This window comes from Cherax quadricarinatus, chromosome 20, assembly GCF_038502225.1.
Source record: "Cherax quadricarinatus isolate ZL_2023a chromosome 20, ASM3850222v1, whole genome shotgun sequence".
In the NCBI taxonomy this organism is placed as follows: domain Eukaryota; kingdom Metazoa; phylum Arthropoda; class Malacostraca; order Decapoda; family Parastacidae; genus Cherax; species Cherax quadricarinatus.
In genome coordinates, this window is record NC_091311.1 from 9,247,573 (window position 1) to 9,275,149 (window position 27,577).

General features: G+C 40.6%; 1 protein-coding gene across 2 annotated transcripts in view; it reads left to right on the forward strand.

Annotated features, from left to right (window-relative positions):
• The window catches only part of nAChRbeta2 (nicotinic acetylcholine receptor beta2), a 1,855,029-nt gene that overhangs the window by 1,245,979 nt on the left and 581,473 nt on the right, over positions 1–27,577 (forward strand). The window lies entirely within an intron of this gene.

Sequence of the window (27,577 nt, forward strand, 5' to 3'; positions counted from 1 at the left end):
GGACAGATGCTAAATTATTTATGCAAGAAGGCCACAGAGACAAAAGAAGATGCCTTTAATCCGTCCTTTTTTAAGACCGTTGCACAGAACCAGAGAAGCTTCCTAACGGCAAAATATGTTTAAGCTTACACCGTCCACGCAAGTCAGCCAGCAGCGTCCTGTGAGCATTCTGCAGCTCTCCTACATCTCAATATTTCTTTCATCGCCAATAAAAAAGAGTTCTCGGAATCCGTCATTTTCTCCACCTCGACAGTATTGACATACCTCTCCAAATTCTACTTTCTCCCTACTGTCGTGTCTTCGGCGAGTACTATACAGCCCAACACTACAAAATGCCACAAGTTCTGCAGATTAACTCTCGCCCTCCTGCTGTACTAGATGTGTTCACTGGTATTTTTACAGTCTAGAGCCAATACGCAGATAACCCGCACATAGGGAGAGAAAAGCTTATGACGATGTTTCGGTCCTCCCTGGACCCATCACAAGCCACACTAGCAGAAGAGCGTGAGTGAGCCGGTGAGCTCACTCACTTGCTTCTGTCAGTGTAACTTGTGAATGATACGATACGAACAGAAACGTCCTCATTAGCTTTTCTCTGTCTCCTGTGTGTGGGTTATTTGTGAATTGTTCCAGTCACGGTATTGTGCCTTTATTTTTAACTAGAGCCACATTGTAAGTTATCTTAACATATATATAACTTTCTCTACTCGGCACATTAACTATTTAATTGAATCTGATGATACACTTTATGCACCGCATGTTTGTACCTAATAATATTTTATTTCAAACAAACCACAGTTGTAAACTACAAAAAGTAAATGACTTGGCAGGCAGTGCAAAATACCCCCATTGAAAAGTAGGGGCGCCATTAGTACACTGAGAGAAAATACAATAAGTGTCCGGGGCCCAAGACTGTTCAACAGCCTCCCACCAGCCATACGGGGAATTACCAATAGACTACTTGTTGTCTTCAAGAGGGAGCTGGACAGATACTAAAGTCATTGCCGGATCCGGTGGGCTGAGGTTCGTACGTTGGACTACGTGCAGCCAACAGTTACAGCCTCGTTGATCAGGCCCTGATCCACATCGAGGCCTGGTCATAGACCGGGCCGCAGGAGCGTTGATCCCGGAATACCCATCAGGAAGACTCCAGGTAGTCTGAGTATAGGAGGAGAGGAGTGGGGGGAATATAGACGGTGAATCGGTGATTCTGACAACAGTAACTGTATAACGCCTCTGATGTCCTACTAAATCACTGTATACAGACGAAAACCCATACATCATAAGGGGTACATTTATATAGAAGACTTTTCGCTAACTAGGAGTGAAGTTGGTCCTGGTGAGCGAAATGTCTCTCGTGCGTTGTTTGTGTCGTTTTTTATATAAATTTCTTGGTTCTAGCTACCCAGAGAGAGATTTACAGAGAAGTCACTGACTCAAACCTTCTCCAGGTTCGTTATTGAGGTCACCGATCTAACGAAAAATGTTATCACAATAATTATTTTTAATAATTGTTTTCAGTATGTTAGGTGTGTGGTGACCCGGATCATGGTGTTAGTTATGTGGGGACCCGGACCATAGTGTTAGTTGCATGGTGACTCGGACCCTGGTGTTAGTTGTGTTGTGACCCGGACCATGGTGTTAGTTGTGTGGTGACCCGGACTCTGGTGTTAGTTGTGTGGTGACCCAGACCATGGTGTTAGTTGTGTGGTGACCCGGACCCTGGTGTTAGTTGTGTGGTGACCCAGACCATGGTGTTAGTTGTGTGGTGACCCAGACCATAGTGTTAGTTGTGTGGTGACCCGGACAGTGGTGTTAGCTGTGTGGTGACTCGGACCCTGGTGTTACTTGTGTGGTGACCCGGACCATGGTGTTAGTTGTGTGGTGACCCGGACTCTGGTGTTAGTTGTGTGGTGACCCAGACCATGGTGTTAGTTGTGTGGTGACCCGGACCCTGGTGTTAGTTGTGTGGTGACCCAGACCATGGTGTTAGTTATGTGGTTACTCGGACCCTGGTGTTAGCTGTGTGGTGACCCGGACCATGGTGTTAGTTATATGGTGACTCGGACTATGGTGTTAGTTGTGTGGTGACTCGGACCCTGGTGTTAGTTGTGTGGTGATCTGGACCCTGGAGTTAGTTGTGTTGTGGCCCAGACCATGGTGTCAGTTGTGTGGTGACCCAGACCATTGTGCTAGTTGTATGGTGACCCAGACCATGGTGTTAGTTATGTGGTGACCCAGACCATAGTGTTAGTTGTGTGGTGACCCGGACCCTGGTGTTAGTTTTGTGGTGACCAGGACAGTGGTGTTAGCTGTGTGGTGACTCGGACCCTGGTGTTAGTTGTCTGGTGACCCGGACCCTGGTGTTATTTGTGTGGTGACCTGGACCATGGTGTTAGTTGTGTGGTGACCCGGGGCCTGGTGTTAATTGTGTGGTGACCCGGGCCCTGGTGTTAGTTGTGTGGTGACCTGGACCGTGGTGTTAGTTTTGCTCTGACCCAGACCATGGTGTTAGTTGTGTGGTGACCCAGACCATTGTGCTAGTTGTGTGGTGACCCAGACCATGGTGTTAGTTGTGTGGTGACCCAGACCATAATGTTAGTTGTGTGGTGACCCGGACAGTGGTGATAGCTGTGTGGTGACTCGGACCCTGGTGTTAGTTGTGTGGTGACCCGGACCCTGGTGTTAGTTGTGTGGTGACCTGGACCATGGTGTTAGTTGTGTGGTGACCCGTGGCCTGGTGTTAGTTGTGTGGTGACCCGGGCCCTGGTGTTAGTTGTGTGGTGACCCAGACCATGGTGTTAGTTGTGTGGTAGCCCAGGCCATGGTGTTAGTTGTGTGGTGACCCAGACCCTGGTGTTAGTTGTGTGGTGACCTGGACCCTGGTGTTAGTTGTGTGGTGACTTAGTTGTGTGGTGGCCCAGGCCGTGGTGTTAGTTGAGTGGTGGCCCAGTCCATGGTGTTAGTTGTGTGGTGACCCAGACCATGGTGTTAGTTGTGTTGTGACCCAGACCATGGTGTTAGTTGTGTGGTGACTCAGACCATTGTGTTAGTTGTGTGGAGACCCAGACCATGGTGTTAATTGTGTGATGACCCAGATCATGGTGTTAGTTGTGTGGTGACCCAGACTCTGGTGTTAGTTGTGTGGTGACTCAGACAAAGGTGTTAGTTGTGTTGTGACCTGGACCATGGTGTTAGTTATGTGGTGGCCCAGACCATGGTGTTAGTTATGTGGTGACCCAGACCATGGTGTCAGTTGTGTGGTGACCCAGGCCCCTTTGTTAGTTGTGTAGTTACCCAGACCATGGTGTTAGTTGTGTGGTGACCCAGACCCTCGTGTTAGTTGTGTGGTGACCTGGACCATGGTGTTAGTTGTGTGGTGACCCGTACCCTGGTGTTAGCTGTGTGGTGACCAAGACCCTGGTGTTAGTTGTGTTGTGACCCAGACCATGGTGTTAATTGTGGGGTGACCCAGGCCATTGTGCTAGTTGTGTGGTGACCCAGACCATGGTGTTAGTTGTGTGGTGAGCCAGACCATAGCTTTAGTTGTGTGGTGACCCGGACCCTAGGGCTAGTTGTGTGGTGACCCGGACAGAGGTGTTATCTGTGTGGTGACTCGGATCCTGGTGTTAGTTGTGTGGTGACCCGGGGCCTGGTGTTAGTTCTGTGGTGACCCGGGCCCTGGTGTTAGTTGTGTGGTGACCCAGACCAGGTGTTAGTTGTGTGGTGGCCCAGACCATGGTGTTAGTTGTGTGGCGACCCAGACCATGGTGTTAATTATGTGGCGACCCAGACCATGGTGTTAGTTGTGTGGTGACCCAGACCCTGGTGTTAGTTGTGTGGTGACCTGGACCCTGGTGTTAGTTGTGTGGTGACCCAGACCATGGTGCTAGTTGTGTGGTGGCCCAGGTCATGATGTTAGTTGTGTTGTGGCCCAGACCATGGTGTTAGTTGTGTGGTGACCCAGACCATGGTGATAGTTGCGTTGTGACCCAGACCATGGTGTTAGTTGTGTGGTGACTCAGACCATTGTGCTAGTTGTGTGGAGACCCAGACCATGGTGTTAATTGTGTGATGACCCAGATCATGGTGTTAGTTGTGTGGTGACCCAGACTCTGGTGTTAGTTGTGTGGTGACTCAGACAAAGGTGTTAGTTGGGTGGTGACCTTGACCATGGTGTTAGTTATGTGGTGACCCAGACCATGGTGTTAGTTATGTGGTGACCCAGACCATGGTGTTAGTTGTGTGGTGACCCAGGCCCTTGTGTTAGTTGTGTAGTTATCCGGACCCTGGTGTTAGTTGTGTGGTAACGTGGACCCTGGTGTTAGTTGTGTGGTGACGCGGACCCTAGTATTAGTTGTGTGGTGACCTGGACCATGATGTTAGTTTTGTGGTGACCCGGGCGCTGGTGTTAGTTGTGTTGTGACATGTACCTTGGTGTTAGTTGTGTGGTGACCCAAACCATTGTGTTAGTTGTGTGGTGACCCAGACCATGGTGTTAGTTGTGTGGTGACCCAGACCATGGTGTTAGTTTGGTGGTGACCCAGATCATGGTGTTAGTTGTGTGGTGACCCAGACCATGGTGTTAGTTTTGTGGTGACCCAGACCATGGTGTTAGTTGGGTGGTGACCCAGATCATGGTGTTAGTTGTGTGGTGACTCAGACAAAAGTGTTAGTTGTGTTGTAACCCGGACCCTGGTGTTAGTTGTGTGGTGACCCAGACCATGGTGTTATTTGGGTGGTGACCCAGATCATGGTGTTAGTTGTGTGGTAACTCAGACAAATGTGTTAGTTGTGTGGTAACCCGGACCATTGTGTTAGTTGTGTGGTGACCTGGACCATTGTGTTAGTTGTGTTGTGACCTGTACCCTGGTGTTAGTTGTGTGGTGACTCAAACCCTGGTGTTATTTGTGTGGTGACTCACAATGGTGTTAGTTGTGTGGTGACCTGGGCCATGGTGTTAGTTATGTGTTGACCCAGACCATGGGTTTAGTTGTGTGGTGACCCAGACCATTGTGTTAGTTGTGTGGCGACCCAGGCCCTGGTGTTAGTTGTGTGGTGACTTAGACCATGGTGTTAGTTGTGTAGTGACGCGGACCGTGGTGTTAGTTGTGTGGTGACTCAGACCATGGTGTTAGTTGTGTGGTTACCCAGACCATGGTGTTAGTTGTGTGGTGACCCAGACCATGATGTTAGTTGTGTGGTGACTCAGACCCTGGTGTTAGTTGTGTGGCGACTCAGACAATGGTGTTAGTTGTGTGGTGACCTGGACCATGGTGTTAGTTATGTGGTGACCCAGGCCATGGGTTTAGTTGTGTGGTGACCCAGACCATTGTGTTAGTTGTGTGGCGACCCAGGCTCTGGTGTTAGTTGTGTGGTGACCCAGACCATTGTGTTAGTTGTGTGGCGACTCAGGCCCTGGTGTTAGTTGTGTGGTGACCCAGACCATGGTGTTAGTTGTGTGGTGACGCGGACCATGGTGTTAGTTGTGTGGTGACCCAGACCATGGTGTTAGTTGTGTGGTTACCCAGATCTTGGTGTTAGTTGTGTGGTGACCCATACCATGGTGTTAGTTGTGTGGTTATCCATATCATGGTGTTAGTTTTGTGGTGACCCATACCATGGTGTTAGTTGTGTGGTGACCCAGACCATGGTGTTATTTGTGTGGTGACCCAGACCATGGTGTTACTTGTGTAGTAACCTGGACCATGGTGTAATTATATGGTGATATGGACCCTGGTGTTAGTCGTATGGTGACCTTCACCCTGGTATTAGTCGTATGGTGACCGTCACCCAGGTGTAAGTTTTATGTTGACTCAGAACGTATACCTTTAATTTATTTTCCCTAGGCCTTACTCAGCCTGAACGGCCACTCAACATATAACTCGATATCAGTTCACAAGACCTGATGGTAGACTTTCCATCTGTTTTACTAACCAAAAAAAATCTCACGTAGCAGTATCCAAAGATTTTATTTTCATGATTTTACCGTCTAGTTATGTAAAGCTAACTGGTTTGATAACTACAATCAAGTGCTTTATTTTACCATCTAGTAATGTAAAGCTAGCTGGTTTGATAACTACAATCAAGTGCTTTATTTTACCATCTAGTAATGTAAAGCTAGCTGGTTTGATAACTACAATCAAGTGCTTTATTTTACCATCTAGTAATGTAAAGCTAGCTGGTTTGATAACTACAGTCAAGTGCTTTATTTTACCATCTAGTAATGTAAAGCTAGCTGGTTTGATAACTTGCAACCATCAAATGTGCTAGCTGGTTTGATAACTACAATCAAGTGCTTTACCATCTAGTAATGTAAAGCTAGCTGGTTTGATAACTACAATCAAGTGCTTTATTTTACCATCTAGTAATGTAAAGCTAGCTGGTTTGATAACTACAATCAAGTGCTTTATTTTAATTGCTTGACAAGCACAAAAAATACTTTACTTTACTATATAATGATGTAAAGCTGCTTGATAAGTAAAGAGTGCTTTATTTTATCGTCTAGTAATGTAAAGCTAACTGTTTGATACGTACAAGCAAGTGCTTTATTTCCTTTCAAAAGTATCAGTGTGGTAACTGCAATTTATCCACGCTTGTGAAGTTGAAACTCACCTCTGCTCATATTGCAGAGGTAATATTTATGTATATTTATCCAGTTTGACGTATCTGTGTAGCGTTCCTCTATAAATTACACGTAATATCCTTCAAGTAATTTACTCAGGGGAATATCCCTTTTCTTGCATGCAGGGTGTGTATATCTGAAGTGTATATCTTTGTATAGTTTGTATCTTTGTATAGTCGTTGAAAGCTTAACCTAATCCCTACTTCATGGATTTAAGTATATTTTGGGTGTCAGAGGGGGCGCAACCTCATTGATTTTCGTGTAGTCGGTAGGATTTAAACCTAATTCAGTAAGACCAAAGACGCTTCCTTTCTAACACAATGACTCTAAAATTTGTAAACTATGTGTGATGCTTAAACATTTGGACGAAACGAAGAAAATTAGCATTACTCTCCCTATCATTGTGTATGGCGGGTGTGTTGCTGGCTCCGCCATTAATATTCCTTCCCTCTGTACATTAACTGTTTAATATATCGCTTTCTCATTCGCCTATCTTCTCTTTCCTTCATTTCTCCCTCATCCCCGTCTTCTCTCTAGCACCTCTCTATAATCCTTCCTCTATCTTGTTAACCTTTTCTCTCTCTTCCCTCTCACCTCCTTATGTCATTTTTTGTTACTTTCCTCACGCCTAAACTCAATCATCTTGTTCCCCTCACTCTCTCTCCTCCCCTCGACTGTCTTCCCTCCCGGGACTAACCCCTCCCTACCCTAACACCTGAGTCGTCTACAGTAAGCATCCTCAGGACGTCTGGTTCATTTCCTCAGTCAGACCATACTGCTGGCGATAGCGGCTTCTCTCTTATTGATCACCAACATTCTTCAAACTGACGGGTCTCTAAAAATACTACTAGACCAGGGTGGTGATCGAAGTGGTTGTGCTTGTCAGGAGGGTGCTGATAGTGTAATGGTGGTGATGATGGTAGTAGTTGAGATGATAGTAGGTTGTGGCGTCGTAAAGGGGGCGGGGTGCGGGCCGCCCCGGGTGACACCATCAAGGGGTGACACCATCAAGGGGTGACACCATGGAGCCTCTGAAGAAGGTGGCACTAATGAGCAAAATAGTGCTGCACCAACATCAGAGAAAAATTCTTCTTTTCTATATAACCTATTATATGCTTATCGATTATAAATAGACCTATATAGGAAAAATCATTGATTTTGATGATGTGATAGATGATTTTGCAGGATTGAAGGCAAGGAAATGTAAGATCAGATTCACCGATATGTTACCTCTACTCAAGGTCGATTCGGAACTAGTGCTTCTCTGATATTGCAATGTTTTTCTTTATTTTTCAAAGTTTTTTTTTTTTTTGCATTGTTGAAGATGAATAAATGTAGGATCTGTTGTCTGTACTCAGAGTGATATTTGAGTTTATTTTCCCTCAGTATTACTACAATTATTTATTTTATCATTAATAAAGTCGAGAAGTATTCCTCTGTTCTATTTATGGCCCTTAAAGTTTCTCATTGTTAAACATTAGTCACTGGTCACGCAGTAGTGACGTAACTGGTCACGCAGTAGTAACGTAACTGGTCCCGCAGTAGTGACGTAACTGGTCACGCAGTAGTGACGTAGCAGGAGTTTACCGCCCCCCCCCCCATCATCCCCGTCCTTTGATTTCATGGGGGTGACACCGAAGATGTCGCCCTGGGTGACACCAAAGATTCCTCCCAGAGTGACACCAGCCCTAGCGACGCCACTGATAGTAGGGGTAGTATTGGTGATGATGGTGATAGTAGGGGAGAAGATTCTGATAGTGGTGGTAATTGTGGTGATAGTGAAGATGATAGTATTAGATGTGCTGATGATGGTGAGAATAATGATACTTATAGTGTGAGAGTGGTGGATGATGGTGATTATATTACCCTAAAACAGTGATGGACTGGCTCCCAGTTGTTACATTTCTGCCCAAACACTTACTACTGCTACAACAACAGTAGACTGTTGTTTCCAGTAGCTACTAGATGCCATACACATATTAATAAAAAAAAATTAAGAACAGCAAAATAAAGTTTAAATTTAATATCATGGAATAATTAGAAGTCAAGTCACCTATGACTTTACATACGTCTAAGTACATGCAGTTATTACTCTCTTCCAGGTCATGAAAAAGAATGATACTGTTATGAACTGTGAAAATCATGCAGAATGTAACAGTATGAACATAGATTTCACAAGCTCGACACTGGTGAAAATTCACAGATATTTGTTCTGTGTTCATGTATATAACATTAGAATAACATAATGTTCCCAGGGGATAAACTCCAAGGTATCACATCGATATCAAAACTGTACAACTCCAGAATGGGCTCTTGGAGTACACCAACTTTCTCTCTCTCTTTCTCTCTCTCTCTCTCTCTCTCTCTCTCTGTCTTTTACACAGGGTCTAACAGGTTTAGGTTAAGGATCCCTAGCTTTATTGACAAGCTATTTACAGGTTAAGGATTCCTAACTTTATTGGCAAGCTAAGAGCTGTTACCTACATCAGCTCATTTGAAAGCATTTTTATTGTTATGAGACATACAAGTACAGAACAGGATGAAGTTGGAGCCATCTGTGGGCCAGCATTTTCATTTGATCAACTGACTTTATCTCGTTGACATCATTATGCTGTACGAATGTGTTCCATACTCGAGTCATCCTGGGTATGTATGATCTCAGATGGAGTGATGTCCTGGAGAAGGGTACAGCCAGAGTGAAGTTGCTGCTTTCTGCCCGTCTTGTGGCATAAAAGCTTGTTTCACGCTGTCCTCGAAGTGGATCCAAGTGTGGTACTTTGACAATATTGGCCTTGTACATAACAGTAAGGCCACCCACATCCCTCCTATAAATAACAAAAAGGCACAATACCGTGACTGGAACGATACACAAATAACCCGCACATAAAAGAGAGAAGCTCTGCTGAAATGACAGATCTATCCAGGATGGGTCCAGGCGAGAGATGAGACGTCTTGCTCTGTTCTCTACTCTGTCAAGCAGTCGCAGATGAGAGGGGGGGCAGGCAAACCAAGAAAGTGGAGCATACTCAAGGTGTGAGCGTACTTGTGCCTCGTACAGGATCTTGCAACCCCTACTGTCAAGCAGATGCGAGATACGGCGAAGTGCTGTAAGCTTCCTGGCTGCCTTGTTTGCAAGATTTACAACATGGTTCTTCATTGTTAGTTTGGAGTCAAATTTCACCCCAAGGATATCAACTTCTTCTCCAGGTGCCAACACCCTCCCATTCATCCTTACTACTGCACCAGCATTACCATCATGGTGCCTAGAGACTATCATCATCATCTCTCTCTCTCTCTCTCTGTCTCTCTGTCTCTCTCTCTCTCTCTCTCTCTCTCTCTCTCTCTCTCTCTCTCTCTCTCTCTCTCTCTCTCTCTCTCTCTCTCTTTTATTGCCCATTTGTGATTATATATGTCGTGCCGAATAAGTAAAACTTGAGATTTTGGATTAAATAGCAGCGTTCTTCTTGACGAATACGGCAAGCCAAAATTTCTGTATACAATAATTTTGCAAAAATCATTCTGAACCTAACAGAAAAATTATACCTCATTGTGTTTGTTTATTATTAAATTATTGTAAACTTATTTAAAATATATTTAGTTGGATTAGGCTAAATTAAATTGCTCTGGTTACAATAAGGTTAGGTAAGTTTTCTAAGGTTCTTTTGGTACAAAATTATTAATTTTGCATCAACATAAACGAAAAATGCATCTTTAAACGTATAAGAGAAAATTTTAAAAAGAGCTTAATTTTAGATGAGTTCTTTCTAATTATATATATATATATATATATATATATATATATATATATATATATATATATATATATATATATATATATATATATATATATATATATATATATATATATATATATATATATATATATATATATATATATATATATGTGTGTGTGTGTGTGTGTGTAAAGTTCGTGAACAAATCGGTGTACTCAGTGCATCACAGGTGATGATGGTGATAGTGGTAATAATGGTGACAGATATGGTGACAGTGGCAATAATATTGACAATGGTGATAGTGATAATTGTGGTTATTGTAATGAGAGTGGTGGTGATATTTGTATCGATGGTGGCGATGATGGGGGTGATCATGTTGACAGCGGTGGTGATAATCGTGAAAATAGTAGAGATAACTCTGATAATGTTGGTGGTGATTATAATACTTGTAGCAATGACAGTGATAATGGTGATGATAGTGCGAGTGTTAGTGATAAGGGGTAACAGGAACGAATCTGAGAATGTTACTCAACTGTCAAGTGTCATATTCAATCTTGAATTCCTCGCTATGAGACACGTAGCGAAGCATCTTACCAATAGGCAAAGATATCATCAGTATATCTTGTCAACAATACATGCACTGGGAGGAAGCTCGTTGGAAATATTCCTCTCGCGAATGGACAGAGCATTGGAAAGATGTCTGTCAATATTATATGAGCAAAAAACAGAAACGAAATACGTTGCTAAGGGAGGAGTACAAGTGCATCCTCATCTTCTGGGACCAACTGTCCCCAGGCCTAGCCCCATTCCCCGCCCTCATGGGGCTCGTAGGGAGAAACTAGGCCTCTGGTCTGCCATCTTCCCCGCCCCAGGGGGGCTCGTGGGAATGACAGTCTTGTACTTAGCATGTTTGTAACTTACGGAATGCTTTCTTTACTCTTTACGAAGAAGCCAGTTATTAAGATCACCACCTAAGCTTGGTCAACACCATTTCTAGGTTGTAATCCAATCCCCTTTTTAAAGCACCAACGAACTAATAACGAGGCAACATTTGCAATAGTAATAAGAAAATCTACATCCCCAGGACAATTAAACATTATTAAACAGTGTTAAAATTAATTTCGTTTGTTTTATGTACGTCACGGTAGACAATTTACCGAATACAAAAATTTATTTTCTGCATTCATGATAATATTCTACAATATTAAATATGCGGAATTTATGATAAATTAAACTGACATTATGGTCATCTTAACTGAACTAGTATTAAATAACATTCCTTAATATAAATGTTAGTTAAGTTAGATTATTATTATTATTATTATTATTAGTCATGGGAAATCTCTAAATCCTCAGGATTCATAAAGCTTCAATTTCACTGTCAATTTCACTGTCAAGAAATGAATCAGACATTCTCACATTGAATCTTACTAAATATGCAATTTTATTAATCTTTATACGTTGCACGAACTGTATCACTGAAGACAAGAGCGCTTCACCCCTCCGTGGAAGATTTGTTCCTTTAATATCACATACCCGCAAGTCCCTCCCAAGAGGCTCATCACCAGGAATTTCTTCGTTAAATCACTTGCAAAAGTAACTTCTCAAGGAGAATTTTTTTACATAACTGATAACAATACTTTATTACAAGTTATATACATTGATAGATCTAAGCAGGAGTCTACTGGCAGGGGTGCATCTGCTCTTGTTGCAACCTCCCTAGTTAAGAACAATGAGAACTTTGTTGGGTCAGGCATAAGAATCAACAATTGCATGTCTACACCGCAAATTGAATTGTTTGCCATCCTAATGGCGCTAAAGTTAACTTGTGACACTGAGTTTGACTCTATGATTATTACTCCAGTGGCATCACTGAAGGCTCATGATCTACAAAATGACTCTAACAACATGCTCTTTGGAGAAGTCAGATACAGATACTCAAGAATCCGGAATATAAAGGAATTAATGTTTAATTGTTATGGATCCCATCACACATTGGATTACTCCTTCATGATACAATTGATACGTTAGCCAAAAAATAATATTTTGAAAGACAATGTAGAACATAACTTTGGTGTATATGTGTCTAGCATTAAGAATAATATTAGAAAATAAGTAAATAATGAAACTGAATGTTACAGAAATATAATTACAAACCAGAGTAGATTCATAACCCACTATGGTAACGGAACGTAGAACAGTAAGTTTATGGAGCGACTTGTAATGTGAACAGAATGACTGTTGTTGTGGCCAGTCTTAGGCTTAGTTACAAGTACTTCAGACAGTTTGGCTGACACACAGACGACAATCAAACCAAGTGTAAAGTGTGTGGGCAGCCCTATGGTCACTATCTTGAACATTATGTGCTTAACTGTCCATTTATCGGGTATATAAAGATATTATAATAACTTATATATATACCAAGATATCTTGTTAATGAAAATAACATACCAGACACATTAAGTAAATTTCCTAAATTTGTTTTCAACAGGTAAGTGAATTGTAGATACAAATTCAGAAGTACTTCTATAAACCCGTTTGGGGCCTACTTTCTAGGCCTATTGGTGATCCAGGTGCTCTTACACTACCCTCCACAGGATGGATATGAGGAGAACAATAAACTAGCCACTTCGGCAGCAGAATCTAATTTAATTTTTGCTGTGAATTCAAAATAATGCCTGTTATTTTCCATTAAAAAAATTGTATGAGACATTAATACTTTTATTTATTTAATTTTGTATATTGTTTCCTATCTATAATAATTTTTAATGAGGTGGAGGGGTAAGCCAGCTGAAGGCCTCGGTCAGATGACCAAAAGCTCCAGTGCCGGGTCGACATATGACCCCTCGTCAGGAAGTACTTGTCCTGTTTTCTGACGAATCTTACCTAACCTACAGCTTTCTCTCGATGCAGTCAACAACAGCAGCAACAGGAGGCGACACCTGCACTTTTGTCTTCCAAACTTGGGAACATGATCTGATTCCCAATTGTTCCATAAAAAATATCTTGGTCTTCTAAAACTGAGATTTACGGCTCTCTGAACCTCCACGCCTTTTTTCTCATTTTCTTCAATTCTCTCCCCGCTCCTTCTCCTTCTGCTGGTCTTACAGGACACCAACTAGTTTCTTTTCATATATATACATTATCGATCTGCAGAGCGAGGGAAATTAAGAGGAAATTAGGGAAAGATAAGAAAACCATATCAAAATGAGAGTATTTTCTTTTGGGGGATTTTCTTTCTTTTTGGGCCACCCTTCCTCGGTGGGAAACGGCCGACTTGTTGACATATATATATATATATATATATATATATATATATATATACATATATATATATATATATATATATATATATATATATATATATATATATATATATATATATATATATATATATATATATATATATATATACATATATATATATATATATATATATATATATATATACATATATATATATATATATATATATATATATATATATATATATATATATATATATATATATATATATATATATATATATATATAAATATATATATAAGTAGTAGGTTGGTAGACAGCAACCACCCAGGGAAGTACTACCGTCCTGTCCGATGACTGTGAAACAGAAACCTGTAACTGTTTTGCATGATGCTAGGATTGCTGGTTTCTTTTTCTGTCTCATAAACACGCTAGATAACAGGGATATCTTGCTACTCCTACTTACACTTTGGTCACACTTCACAGACACGCACATGCATATATATATACATACATCTAGGTTTTTCTCCTTTTTCTAAATAGGTCTTGTTCTTCTTTATTTCTTCTATTGTCCATGGGGAAGTGGAAAAGAATCTTTCCTCCGTAAGCCATGCGTGTCGTATGAGGCGACTAAAATGCCGGGAGCAATGGGCTAGTAACCCCTTCTCCTGTAGACACTTACTAAAAAAGAGAAGAAGAAAAACTTTATAAAGCTGGGATGCTTAAATGTGCGTGGATGTAGTGCGGATGACAAGAAACAGATGATTGCTGATGTTATGAATGAAAAGAAGTTGGATGTCCTGGCCCTAAGCGAAACAAAGTTGAAGGGGGTAGGAGAGTTTCAGTGGGGGGAAATAAATGGGATTAAATCTGGAGTATCTGAGAGAGTTGGAGCAAAGGAAGGGGTAGCAGTAATGTTAAATGATCAGTTATGGAAGGAGAAAAGAGAATATGAATGTGTAAATTCATGAATTATGTGGATTAAAGTAAAGGTTGGATGCGAGAAGTGGGTCATAATAAGCGTGTATGCACCTGGAGAAGAGAGGAATGCAGAGGAGAGAGAGAGATTTTGGGAGATGTTAAGTGAATGTATAGGAGCCTTTGAACCAAGTGAGAGAGTAATTGTGGTAGGGGACCTGAATGCTAAAGTAGGAGAAACTTTTAGAGAGGGTGTGGTAGGTAAGTTTGGGGTGCCAGGTGTAAATGATAATGGGAGCTCTTTGATTGAACTTTGTATAGAAAGGGGTTTAGTTATAGGTAATACATATTTTAAGAAAAAGAGGATAAATAAGTATACAAGATATGATGTAGGGCGAAATGACAGTAGTTTGTTGGATTATGTATTGGTAGATAAAAGACTGTTGAGTAGACTTCAGGATGTACATGTTTATAGAGGGGCCACAGATATATCAGATCACTTTCTAGTTGTAGCTACACTGAGAGTAAAAGGTAGATGGGATACAAGGAGAATAGAAGTATCAGGGAAGAGAGAGGTGAAGGTTTATAAACTAAAAGAGGAGGCAGTTAGGGTAAGATATAAACAGCTATTGGAGGATAGATGGGCTAATGAGAGCATAGGCAATGGGGTCGAAGAGGTATGGGGTAGGTTTAAAAATGTAGTGTTAGAGTGTTCAGCAGAAGTTTGTGGTTACAGGAAAGTGGGTGCGGGAGGGAAGAGGAGCGATTGGTGGAATGATGATGTAAAGAGAGTAGTAAGGGAGAAAAAGTTAGCATATGAGAAGTTTTTACAAAGTAGAAGTGATGCAAGGAGGGAAGAGTATATGGAGAAAAAGAGAGAGGTTAAGAGAGTGGTGAAGCAATGTAAAAAGAGAGCAAATGAGAGAGTGGGTGAGATGTTATCAACAAATTTTGTTGAAAATAAGAAAAAGTTTTGGAGTGAGATTAACAAGTTAAGAAAGCCTAGAGAACAAATGGATTTGTCAGTTAAAAATAGGAGAGGAGAGTTATTAAATGGAGAGTTAGAGGTATTGGGAAGATGGAGGGAATATTTTGAGGAATTGTTAAATGTTGATGAAGATAGGGAAGCTGTGATTTCGTGTATAGGGCAAGGAGGAATAACATCTTGTAGGAGTGAGGAAGAGCCAGTTGTGAGTGTGGGGGAAGTTCGTGAGGCAGTAGGTAAAATGAAAGGAGGTAAGGCAGCCGGGATTGATGGGATAAAGATAGAAATGTTAAAAGCAGGTGGGGATATAGTTTTGGAGTGGTTGGTGCAATTATTTAATAAATGTATGGAAGAGGGTAAGGTACCTAGGGATTGGCAGAGAGCATGCATAGTTCCTTTGTATAAAGGCAAAGGGGATAAAAGAGAGTGCAAAAATTATAGGGGGATAAGTCTGCTGAGTATACCTGGTAAAGTGTATGGTAGAGTTATTATTGAAAGAATTAAGAGTAAGACGGAGAATAGGATAGCAGATGAACAAGGAGGCTTTAGGAGAGGTAGGGGGTGTGTGGACCAGGTGTTTACAGTGAAACATATAAGTGAACAGTATTTAGATAAGGCTAAAGAGGTCTTTGTGGCATTTATGGATTTGGAAAAGGCGTATGACAGGGTGGATAGGGGGGCAATGTGGCAGATGTTGCAAGTGTATGGTGTAGGAGGTAGGTTACTGAAAGCAGTGAAGAGTTTTTACGAGGATAGTGAGGCTCAAGTTAGAGTATGTAGGAAAGAGGGAAATTATTTCCCAGTAAAAGTAGGCCTTAGACAAGGATGTGTGATGTCACCGTGGTTGTTTAATATATTTATAGATGGGGTTGTAAGAGAAGTAAATGCGAGGGTCTTGACAAGAGGCGTGGAGTTAAAAGATAAAGAATCACACACAAAGTGGGAGTTGTCACAGCTGCTCTTTGCTGATGACACTGTGCTCTTGGGAGATTCTGAAGAGAAGTTGCAGAGATTGGTGGATGAATTTGGTAGGGTGTGCAAAAGAAGAAAATTAAAGGTGAATACAGGAAAGAGTAAGGTTATGAGGATAACAAAAAGATTAGGTGATGAAAGATTGAATATCAGATTGGAGGGAGAGAGTATGGAGGAGGTGAATGTATTCAGATATTTGGGAGTGGACGTGTCAGCGGATGGGTCTATGAAAGATGAGGTGAATCATAGAATTGATGAGGGAAAAAGAGTGAGTGGTTCACTTAGGAGTCTGTGGAGACAAAGAACTTTGTCCTTGGAGGCAAAGAGGGGAATGTATGAGAGTATAGTTTTACCAACGCTCTTATATGGGTGTGAAGCATGGGTGATGAATGTTGCAGCGAGGAGAAGGCTGGAGGCAGTGGAGATGTCATGTCTGAGGGCAATGTGTGGTGTGAATATAATGCAGAGAATTCGTAGTTTGGAAGTTAGGAGGAGGTGCGGGATTACCAAAACTGTTGTCCAGAGGGCTGAGGAAGGGTTGTTGAGGTGGTTCGGACATGTAGAGAGAATGGAGCGAAACAGAATGACTTCAAGAGTGTATCAGTCTGTAGTGGAAGGAAGGCGGGGTAGGGGTCGGCCTAGGAAAGGTTGGAGAAAGGGGGTAAAGGAGGTTTTGTGTGCGAGGGGCTTGGACTTCCAGCAGGTATGCATGAGCGTGTTTGATAGGAGTGAATGGAGACAAATGGTTTTTAATAATTTACGTGCTGTTGGAGTGTGAGCAAAGTAACATTTATGAAGGGGTTCAGGGAAACCGGCAGGCCGGACTTGAGTCCTGGAGATGGGAAGTACAGTGCCTGCACTCTGAAGGAGGGGTGTTAATGTTGCAGTTTAAAAACTGTAGTGTAAAGCACCCTTCTGGCAAGACAGTGATGGAGTGAATGATGGTGAAAGTTTTTCTTTTTCGGGCCACCCTGTTTTGGTGGGAATCGGCCAGTGTGATAATATATATATATATATATATATATATATATATATATATATATATATATATATATATATATATATATATATATATATATATATATATATATATATATATATATATATGTACATATATATATATATATATATATATATATATATATATATATATATATATATATATATATAAATATATATATATATATATATATATACACATTTTTTTTAACAAGTCGGCCGTCTCCCACCGAGGCAGGGTGACCCAAAAAGAAAGAAAATCCCCAAAAAGAAAATACTTTCATCATCATTCAACACTTTCACCACACTCACATATTATCACTGTTTTTGCAGAGGTGCTCAGAATACAACAGTTTAGAAGCATATACGTATAAAGATACACAGCATATCCCTCCAAACTGCCAATATCCCAAACCCCTCCTTTAAAGTGCAGGCATTATACTTCCCATTTCCAGGACTCAAGTCCGACTATATGAAAATAACCGGTTTCCCTGAATCTCTTCACTAAATATTACCCTGCTTACACTCCAACAGATCGTCAGGTCCCAAGTATCATTCGTGTCCATTCACTCCTATCTAACACGCTCACGCACTCTTGCTGGAAGTCCAAGCCCCTCGCCTACAAAACCTCCTTTACCCCCTCTCTCCAACCCTTTCGAGGACGACCCCTACCCCTCCTTCCTTCCTCTATAGATTTATATGCTTTCCATGTCATTCTACTTTGATCCATTCTCTCTAAATGACCAAACCACCTCAACAACCCCTCTACTGCCCTCTGACTAATGCTTTTATTAACTCCACACCTTCTCCTAATTTCCACACTCCGAATTTTCTTCATAATATTTACACCACACATTGCCCTTAGACAGGACATCTCCACTGCCTCCAACCGTTTCCTCGCTGCTGCATTTACCACCCAAGCTTCACATCCATATAAGAGTGTTGGTACCACTATACTTTCATACATTACCTTCTTTGCCTCCATAGATAACGTTTTTTGACTCCACATATACCTCAACGCACCACTCACCTTTTTTCCCTCATCAATTCTATGATTAACCTCATCCTTCATAAATCCATCCTCCGACACGTCAACTCCCAAGTATCTGAAAACATTCACTTCTTCCATACTCCTCCTCCCCAATGTGATATCCAATTTTTCTTTATCTAAATCATTTGATACCCTCATCACCTTACTCTTTTCTATGTTCACTTTCAACTTTCTACCTTTACACACATTCCCAAACTCATCCACTAACATTTGCAATTTTTCTTTAGAATCTCCCATAAGCACAGTATCATAAGCAAAAAGTAACTGTGTCAATTCCCATTTTGAATTTGATTCCCCATAATTTAATCCCACCCCTCTCCCGAACACCCTAGCATTTACTTCTTTTACAACCCCATCTGTAAATATATTAAACAACCATGGTGACATTACACATCCCTGTCTAAGACCTACTTTTACCGGGAAGTATTCTCCCTCTCTTCTACACACCCTAACCTGAGCCTCACTATCCTCATAAAAACTCTTAACAGCATTTAGTAACTTACCACCTATTCCATATACTTGCAACATCTGCCACATTGCTCCTCTATCCACTCTCTCATATGCCTTTTCTAAATCCATAAATGCAATAAAAACTACCCTACCTTTATCTAAATACTGTTCACATATATGCTTAAATGTAAACACTTGATCTACACATCCCCTACCCACTCTGAAGCCTCCCTGCTCATCCGCAATCCTACATTCTGTCTTACCTCTAATTCTTTCAATTATAACCCTACCGTATACTTTTCCTGGTATACTCAGTAAACTTATTCCTCTATAATTTTTACAATCTCTTTTGTCCCCTTTCCCTTTATATAAAGGGATTATACATGCTCTCCGCCAATCCCTAGGTACCTTCCCCTCTTTCATACATTTATTAAACAAAAGTACCAACCACTCCAACACTATATCCCCCCCTGCTTTTAACATTTCTGTCATGATCCCATCAGTTCCAGCTGCTTTACCCCCTTTCATTCTACGTAATGCCTCACATACCTCCACCACACTTACATTCTGCTCTTCTTCACTCCTAAAAGATGGTATACCTCCCTGGCCAGTGCATGAAATTACCGCCTCCATTTCTTCCTCAACATTTAAAAGTTCCTCAAAATATTCTCGCCATCTACCTAATACCTCCCTCTCTCCATCTACTAACTCCCCTACTCTGTTTTTAACTGACAAATCCATACTTTCCCTAGGCTTTCTTAACTTGTTTAACTCACTCCAAATTTTTTTCTTATTTTCATTAAAATTTCTTGACAATGCCTCTTCCACTCTATCATCTAGATATATATATATATATATATATATATATATATATATATATATATATATATATATATATATATATATATATATATATATATATATATATATATATATATATATATATATATATATATATATATATATATATATAAATATATATATATATATATATATATATATATATATATATATATATATATATATATATACATATATATATATATATATATATATATATATATATATATACATATGTATATATATATATATATGTATATATATATATATATATATACATATGTATATATATATATATGTATATATATATATATATATATATATATATATATATATATATATATATATATATATATATATACATATATATATATATATATATATATATATATATATATATATATATATATATATATATATATATATATATATATATATATATATATATATATATATATATATATATATATATATATATACATATATATGTATATATATATATATATATATATATATATATGTATATATATATATGTATATATATATATGTACATATATATATATATACATATATATATATATATATACATATGTACATATATATATATACATATATATATATAAATATATATATATATATATATATATATATATATACATATATATATATATATATATATATATATATATATATATATATGTATATATATATATATATATATATATATATATATATATATATATATAATTATTATTAACACACTGGCCGATTTCCACCAAGGCAGGGTGGCCCGAAAAAGAAACACTTTCACCATCATTCACTCCATCACTGTCTTGCCAGAAGGGTGCTTTACACTACAGTTTTTAAACTGCAACATTAACACCCCTCCTTCAGAGTACAGGCACTGTACTTCCCATCTCCAGGACTCAAGTCCGGCCTTAAAGTCATTCTGTTTCGCTCCATTCTCTCTACATGTCCGAACCACCTCAACAACCCTTCCTCAGCCCTCTGGACAACAGTTTTGGTAATCCCGCACCTCCTCCTAACTTCCAAACTACGAATTCTCTGCATTATATTCACACCAGACATTGCCCTCAGACATGACATCTCCACTGCCTCCAGCCTTCTCCTCGCTGCAACATTCATCACCCATGCTTCACACCCATATAAGAGCGTTGGTAAAACTATACTCTCATACATTCCCCTCTTTGCCTCCAAGGACAAAGTTCTTTGTCTCCACAGACTCCTAACTGCACCGCTCACCCTTTTCCCGTAATCAATTCTATGATTCACCTCCTCTTTTATAGGCCCATCCGCTGACACGTCTACTCCCAAATATCTGAATACATTCACCTCCTCCATACTCTCCTTATACACACACACAAACACATACACATTAAAACTCCGGCCGTCTCCCACCGAGGTAGGTGACCCAAAAAAGAAGAAGCGCTTTCATTATCACTCACTCCATCACTGTCTTGCCAGAGGGGTGCCAATACTGCAGTTCAAAACTGCAAATATTTCCACCTCTCCTTCAGTGCAAGCACTGTACTTCCAACCTCCAGGATTCAAGTTCAGTTAACCTGTTTCCATGAATCCCTTCATAAATGTTACTTTGATCACACTCCAACAGTACGTCAATTCAGGAATACCACTTGCTTCCGCTCACTCCTATCTAATATGCTGTCACACGCTTTCTGGACTTCTAAGCACCTCACACACAAATCCTTCTTTACCCCCTCCCTCCTGCCTTTCATAGGACGACTCCTACCTCGCCTTCCTTCCACTACATTTTTACGCACTCGAAGTCATCCTAATTGTTCCATCCTCTCTAAATATCCGAAGCGCCTCAACAAGCCTTCCTCAGCCCTCTGGTTAATAGTTTTAGTAACCTGCACCTACTCTTCAAGCTAAAAATTCTCTGCATAATATTCACACTACACATCGCCCTCAGACACGACATCTCCACAGCCTCCAGCCTTCTCCTTGCTGCCACATTCACCACTCATGCTTCACACGTAATAACGTTGATATAACTATGCCCTCATATATTCCCTTCTTTGTACCCATGGATAACGTTCTAGTTCCACAGATGTATTTCATTGGAAATGGGTAAGAATCCTTCCTCCGCAAGCGTATCGTGTAATGACTCGCCTCCTGAGCTATTTGGTCATCTGATCGAGGCCTTCCACTGGCTTACCGGTCCACCCCTTTAAAAATATTTACTCCCCATACATTTCATGAAGATCAATCACAGCAATTAAAAATACCAAAATAATTATGCGGCATCACTTTCAAGTTCATATATTAGCAGAGCAAACTGAGTTTCTATTTTCAAAAAAATGTAAAAAATACATAATTTTTGCATTTTTTTATACTGAAAGCAATTAACTTTATTTTGAGATAATGAAACAAGTTTAAAATTTTGTGATCATTTGAGAGATAGTTCAGTTATCCTATAAAGTGGAAAAAAAATATTTTCATTAATAATGTAGGTTTGGGTCTATTATTATTATTATTGACTGGACTGTGTTCTTGTGCGTCTCTGGTCGTTTCCTCTTTACTTCTGTATTGTTCAAACTTGGTTTTATCAGCAACTTTTATTCTCCGTATCTCCATTAATTAGTATGTATTTTTTAAAGCTGCCATTATTGAAAAACTAAACTTATGGATATCAGGGTTAAATAAATCGCAAAACGATGAAACATATACCAAAATATTGTTGATATTATTCAGTTAAAATATTCTCTCCATCTCTCTAATTCCTCTGTTTCTCCAACTAATGTATTTCTCTAAACTCACAATCTCATTTTCTTCCTAAGTTTCCTTGTATTTATCTCTCCAAAAACTTAGTAGCAACAAAAATTATTAATAAATACCCATTTAATTCTAATTTTTTTATTTAATGTTCGTCTATTTTTTCTTCATAATTTGGCCGGAAACATAACTGAGAGATTAATTCTATGCTTTACTTGAGTTTCTGGTCACCAGAGTGAAGAGAATGTACTCAGTGCGAATCACCAAAACTCTGGCTGTTCCATTTTACTGACTCACGAAATCGTAATGACACGACTGCAAACAACCCATACCACGGGCGGGGGTTAGAACCCGCTATCAGAGAGTCATAAAACTCCAGACCGACGCGTTAGCCACTGGGACAGCTAGCTTCAATAAGATTCATCCAACTAGTTATATTTCTACACCATAGGAAGGTTAGCATAGGCACCACTATGACCACCAATGCAATTTTTTTCAGACGAATTTCCCGCTAGCATGGCCGTGACGAGCTCTAGCTCAAGTCCTCTCAAAGCCATCTTCGTTTTATGTTACTGTAGTAAGCTCTCTGTGGTATGTGGGTGTATAATTTCCAGCGAGTTTCATGAGATGCTGGAACTCGCTTCCACCACTCTCCTGTTATTTTCTTCAATTTTTTGTGGAAGAAAATGGTAGCCAGAGAAAGAACGCAGAGAGGCCATGAATAATTAGAAAGCATACGTTTTTTAAAATTCTTTTTAAGATTAAAATTCTCGTTGCGTCTGCTTTAGTTTTTCCCAAAATTGTTTTATAATTCCTCTGAGTGACATTTTATACTGCTACGCCGAAGAATTTCTATTTCTATTTTATTTTACCAAACTGGGTCATTTATTGTATATTTTATAAGTGAAAGCACGTCTTTAAATCAGATAACAGTGCAAAGTTTGCCTACTTCACATCACCAGGTTCGTGAGTTGTATATTACCTTCCCTCGTGCGTGGCTCAGCACCAGGCTCGTCCCTTGCACAGCACTAGGCTCGTATATTTCACAGCATAAGACTTGTCTTCTGCATAGTACAAGGCGCCTCTCCTACACAGCACCAGAGTAGTCCTCTGCACAGCACCAGGGTCGTCCCCTACACAGCACCAGAGTCGTCCCCTGCACAGCGCCAGGGTCGTCCCCTACACAGCACCTGGGTCGTTCCCTACACAGCACCTGGGTCGTCTACTGCACAGCATCATGGTCGTCCCCTACACAGCACCTGGGTCGTCTACTGCACAGCATCATGATCGTCCCCTACATAGCACCAGAGTCATCCCCTACACAGCACCAGGGTCGTCCCCTACACAGCACCTGAGTCTTCTACTGCACAGCATCATGGTCGTTCCCTACACAGCACCAGAGTCGTCCTCTACACAGCACCAGAGTCGTCCCCTGCACAGCGCCAGGGTCGTCCCCTACACAGCACCTGGGTCGTTCCCTACACAGCACCTGGGTCGTCTACTGCACAGCATCATGGTCGTCCCCTACACAGCACCTGGGTCGTCTACTGCACAGCATCATGATCGTCCCCTACATAGCACAAGAGTCATCCCCTACACAGCACCAGGGTCGTCCCCTACACAGCACCTGAGTCGTCTGCTGCACAGCATCATGGTCGTTCCCTACACAGCACCAGAGTCGTCCTCTACACAGCACCAGGGTCGTCCCCTACACAGCACCTGGGTCGTCTACTGCACACACAGCACTTGGCCTGTGTGCTGCACAGTACCAGCCTCGCCTCCGGCAGAGTGCAGCACAACAATTGCTGGCCGCAACAGTGAAGCTTTCAAGAGTCAGTTTGATACACTGAAGAAATGAATTATTAACTGTATTTTCACTGCTGGGTTTCTGGATGATAACATGTTTCACTGCTGGGTTCCTGCAGGATAACATGTTTCACTGCTGGGTTCCTGGAGGATAACATGTTTCACTGCTGGGTTCCTGGAGGATAACATGTTTCACTGCTGGGTTCCAGGAGGATAACATGTTTCACTGCTGGGTTCCTGCAGGATAACATGTTTCACTGCTGGGTTCCTGGAAGATAACATATTTCACTGCTGGATTCCTGTTAGATATGGCTGTTTTCCACTGCCAATAAATTAATTGCCATCGGAGTCACTGAATCTCGATATTACCAATAACTGGGTTTATCATTTATTTCTTCATTACGAACGCAGAGATAATAAATGGAAGCTTATTATCTTAATATTGCTAAAAGGTTTTGACTCTCAATATAAAAGTTGGTTTAATAATCAAATGAACGTCTCACAGAATATAACCCAACATCTCCTGGGAAATGCACTATAGAGTAAATAATAAGTATTTTGTGGAGGGGTAAGCCAGCGGAAGGCTTCGGTCAGATGACCAAAAGCTACAGCTGCGGGTCGTCATATTGCTAAGAACCGCGGCATTAAACACTTGTCCCCTTTCTTGACGAATCTTACCAACACAAGCCACTGTAAAGACATGACTGAACGGGTGGCCAGATGGCTGGCCCACTGGGTTACGCAGTGTCCTGGAGTTTTACGACTCACTCGCCATGGGTTCTAACTCCACTCGTTCGGTGGTTTGTCAGCAGCCGTGAGTGACTGTAGAGTGTCAATACTGAACGTGAATACCGTACATTATGATTTCAAAGTTGTATTCTGCATATTAAAAAATGATCTTTCTTGATATTTTAGCATTATTAAAAGTAATTAAAATGGAATGTGATACTACTGAATGTAGTAAAAAAAATAGTCAAATTTCAAGTTACTGTCGACCTTCGAATAAGCCAACTGCTCGTTACAAGCATTAAATTAACGTAAAAATGGGCTTGGATTTCCAGCAAGCATGTTTGAGCTTGTTGTATAGGAGCAAATGGAGACAAATGGATTTTAGGACTTGACGTGCTGTTGGAGTGCAAGGTAACATTTATGAAGGGATTCAGGGAAACAGGCAGGCCAGACTTGAGTCCTGGAGGTGGGAAGTACATGTCTGCACTCTGAAGGAGGGGTGTTAATGTTTCAGTTTTATAATTGTAGTGTAAGCGCCCCTCTGGCAAGACAGTGATGGGGTGAATAATGAAAGTTTTTCTTTTTCGGGCCACCCAACCCTGGTGGGAAACTGCCGATATGTTAATATATTTACTATATATATATATATATATATATATATATATATATATATATATATATATATATATATATATATATATATATATATATATATATATATATATATATATATATATATATATTATTGTAACCACGAACGAGTGGTATTGATCAATAACAACATTGCACTAGCCAAGGACTCGAACGCATGCTGCTTTGGCCTGCCTCATGGTGGGCGAAAACACATGACGCCCTAATCCACTGGACCATACAATCCTTAAGAGTAGCACATAAACCGGAACTGGATGTTGTACTCGCTACCCAAGGACACACGATGGTGTGGATGACTCTAAGCTAATTTCATTCTAGTCCCTGTTTGGTGTACTAGTTCAACGAGCAGTATTTTATATTATTATGATCACGAACGCTGGATGCGCTACTCTTAAGGATGGTGTGGATTAGGGTGTCATGTGTTTTCGCCCACCATGAGGCAGGCCAAAGCAGCATGGGTTCGAGTCCTTGGCTAGTGCAGTGTTGTTATTGATCAAATACCGCTCGTTCGTGGTCACAATAATATAAAATACTGCTCGTTGAACTAGTACACCAAACTGGGACTATAATGAAATTAACCTAGAGTCATCCACACCATCGTGTGTCCTAGGATAGCGAGTACAACATCCAGTTCCGTTGGATGCCCTACTCTTAAGGATCGTTACTGACCCCCTCAAGCGGCGGCTCAGGCTCGGAGTGCCACTTGTGGCACCTCCATCACTGGACACTTACTAATCAATTACACGATGAGACAGATTTCGTGTCTTAACTCAGCCTCAGCTACTGTAGAGTAAGGCTGGACGGTCAGCAGCTATTGTAAATGAAGGCTGGACAGTCAGCAGCTTTTCTAAAGCATGGCTGAGCGTGCAGCAGCTATTGTAAAGCAAGGCTTTACTGTCAGCAGCTATTGTAAAGCAAGACTGGACTGTCAATAGTTATTGTAAAGTAAGGCTGGGCTGTCAATAAGTAATGTAAAGCAAGGCTAGACGGTCAACAGCTATTGTAGAGCAAGATTGGAATGTCAGCAGTTAATGTAAAATAAGGCTAGACGATCAGCAACTAATATAAAGTAAGACATGACTACCAGCAGCTAACGTAAAACAAGGGTGGACGTTCAGCAGCTATTGTAAACCAAGGGTGGACGTTCAGCAGCTATTGTAAAGCAAGGCTGGACGGTCAGCAGCTATTGTAAAGCAAGGCTGGACGGTCAGCAACTAATGTAAAGCAAGGCTGGACGATCAGCAACTAATGTAAAGCAAGGCTGGACGGTCAGCAGCTATTGTAAAGCAAGGCTGGACGGTCAGCAACTAATGTAAAGCAAGGCTGGACGATCAGCAACTAATGTAAAGCAAGGCTGGACGGTCAGTAGGTGTTGTAAAACAAGGCTGGACGCTACTTCACTTACGAAGGTGTTGAAGCCACACTTGTGCCACCTGTCGTTCAGACTTGAAAGTTTCCTAGTTTTCTTGGGCCACCTCGTTAACCTACCTATGAATCCATCTTTTTTTTTTTGCTTAATTGTCGTAAATATATGTTTCCAGGGGGTTATGTTAAACCCAACTAAACTTAATAAAACCTAGTCTAACCTAACCCCTAAGGTAATCTAATTCAACTTAGCCTAACCTAAAGTTAAACAATGAAAACAGCATTTATAATTTGTGGTTGAGGTCTACGTGAGGAAATTAACTGTCTAAGCTACCATATGACTTCAGGTTATATTCATGCTGGAATCTATAGAAATAGTTGTTTCTATGGCCATAATTTTTGAAGGGGGTGGACCGTAAGCCAGCGAAGGCCTCGGTCAGATGACCAA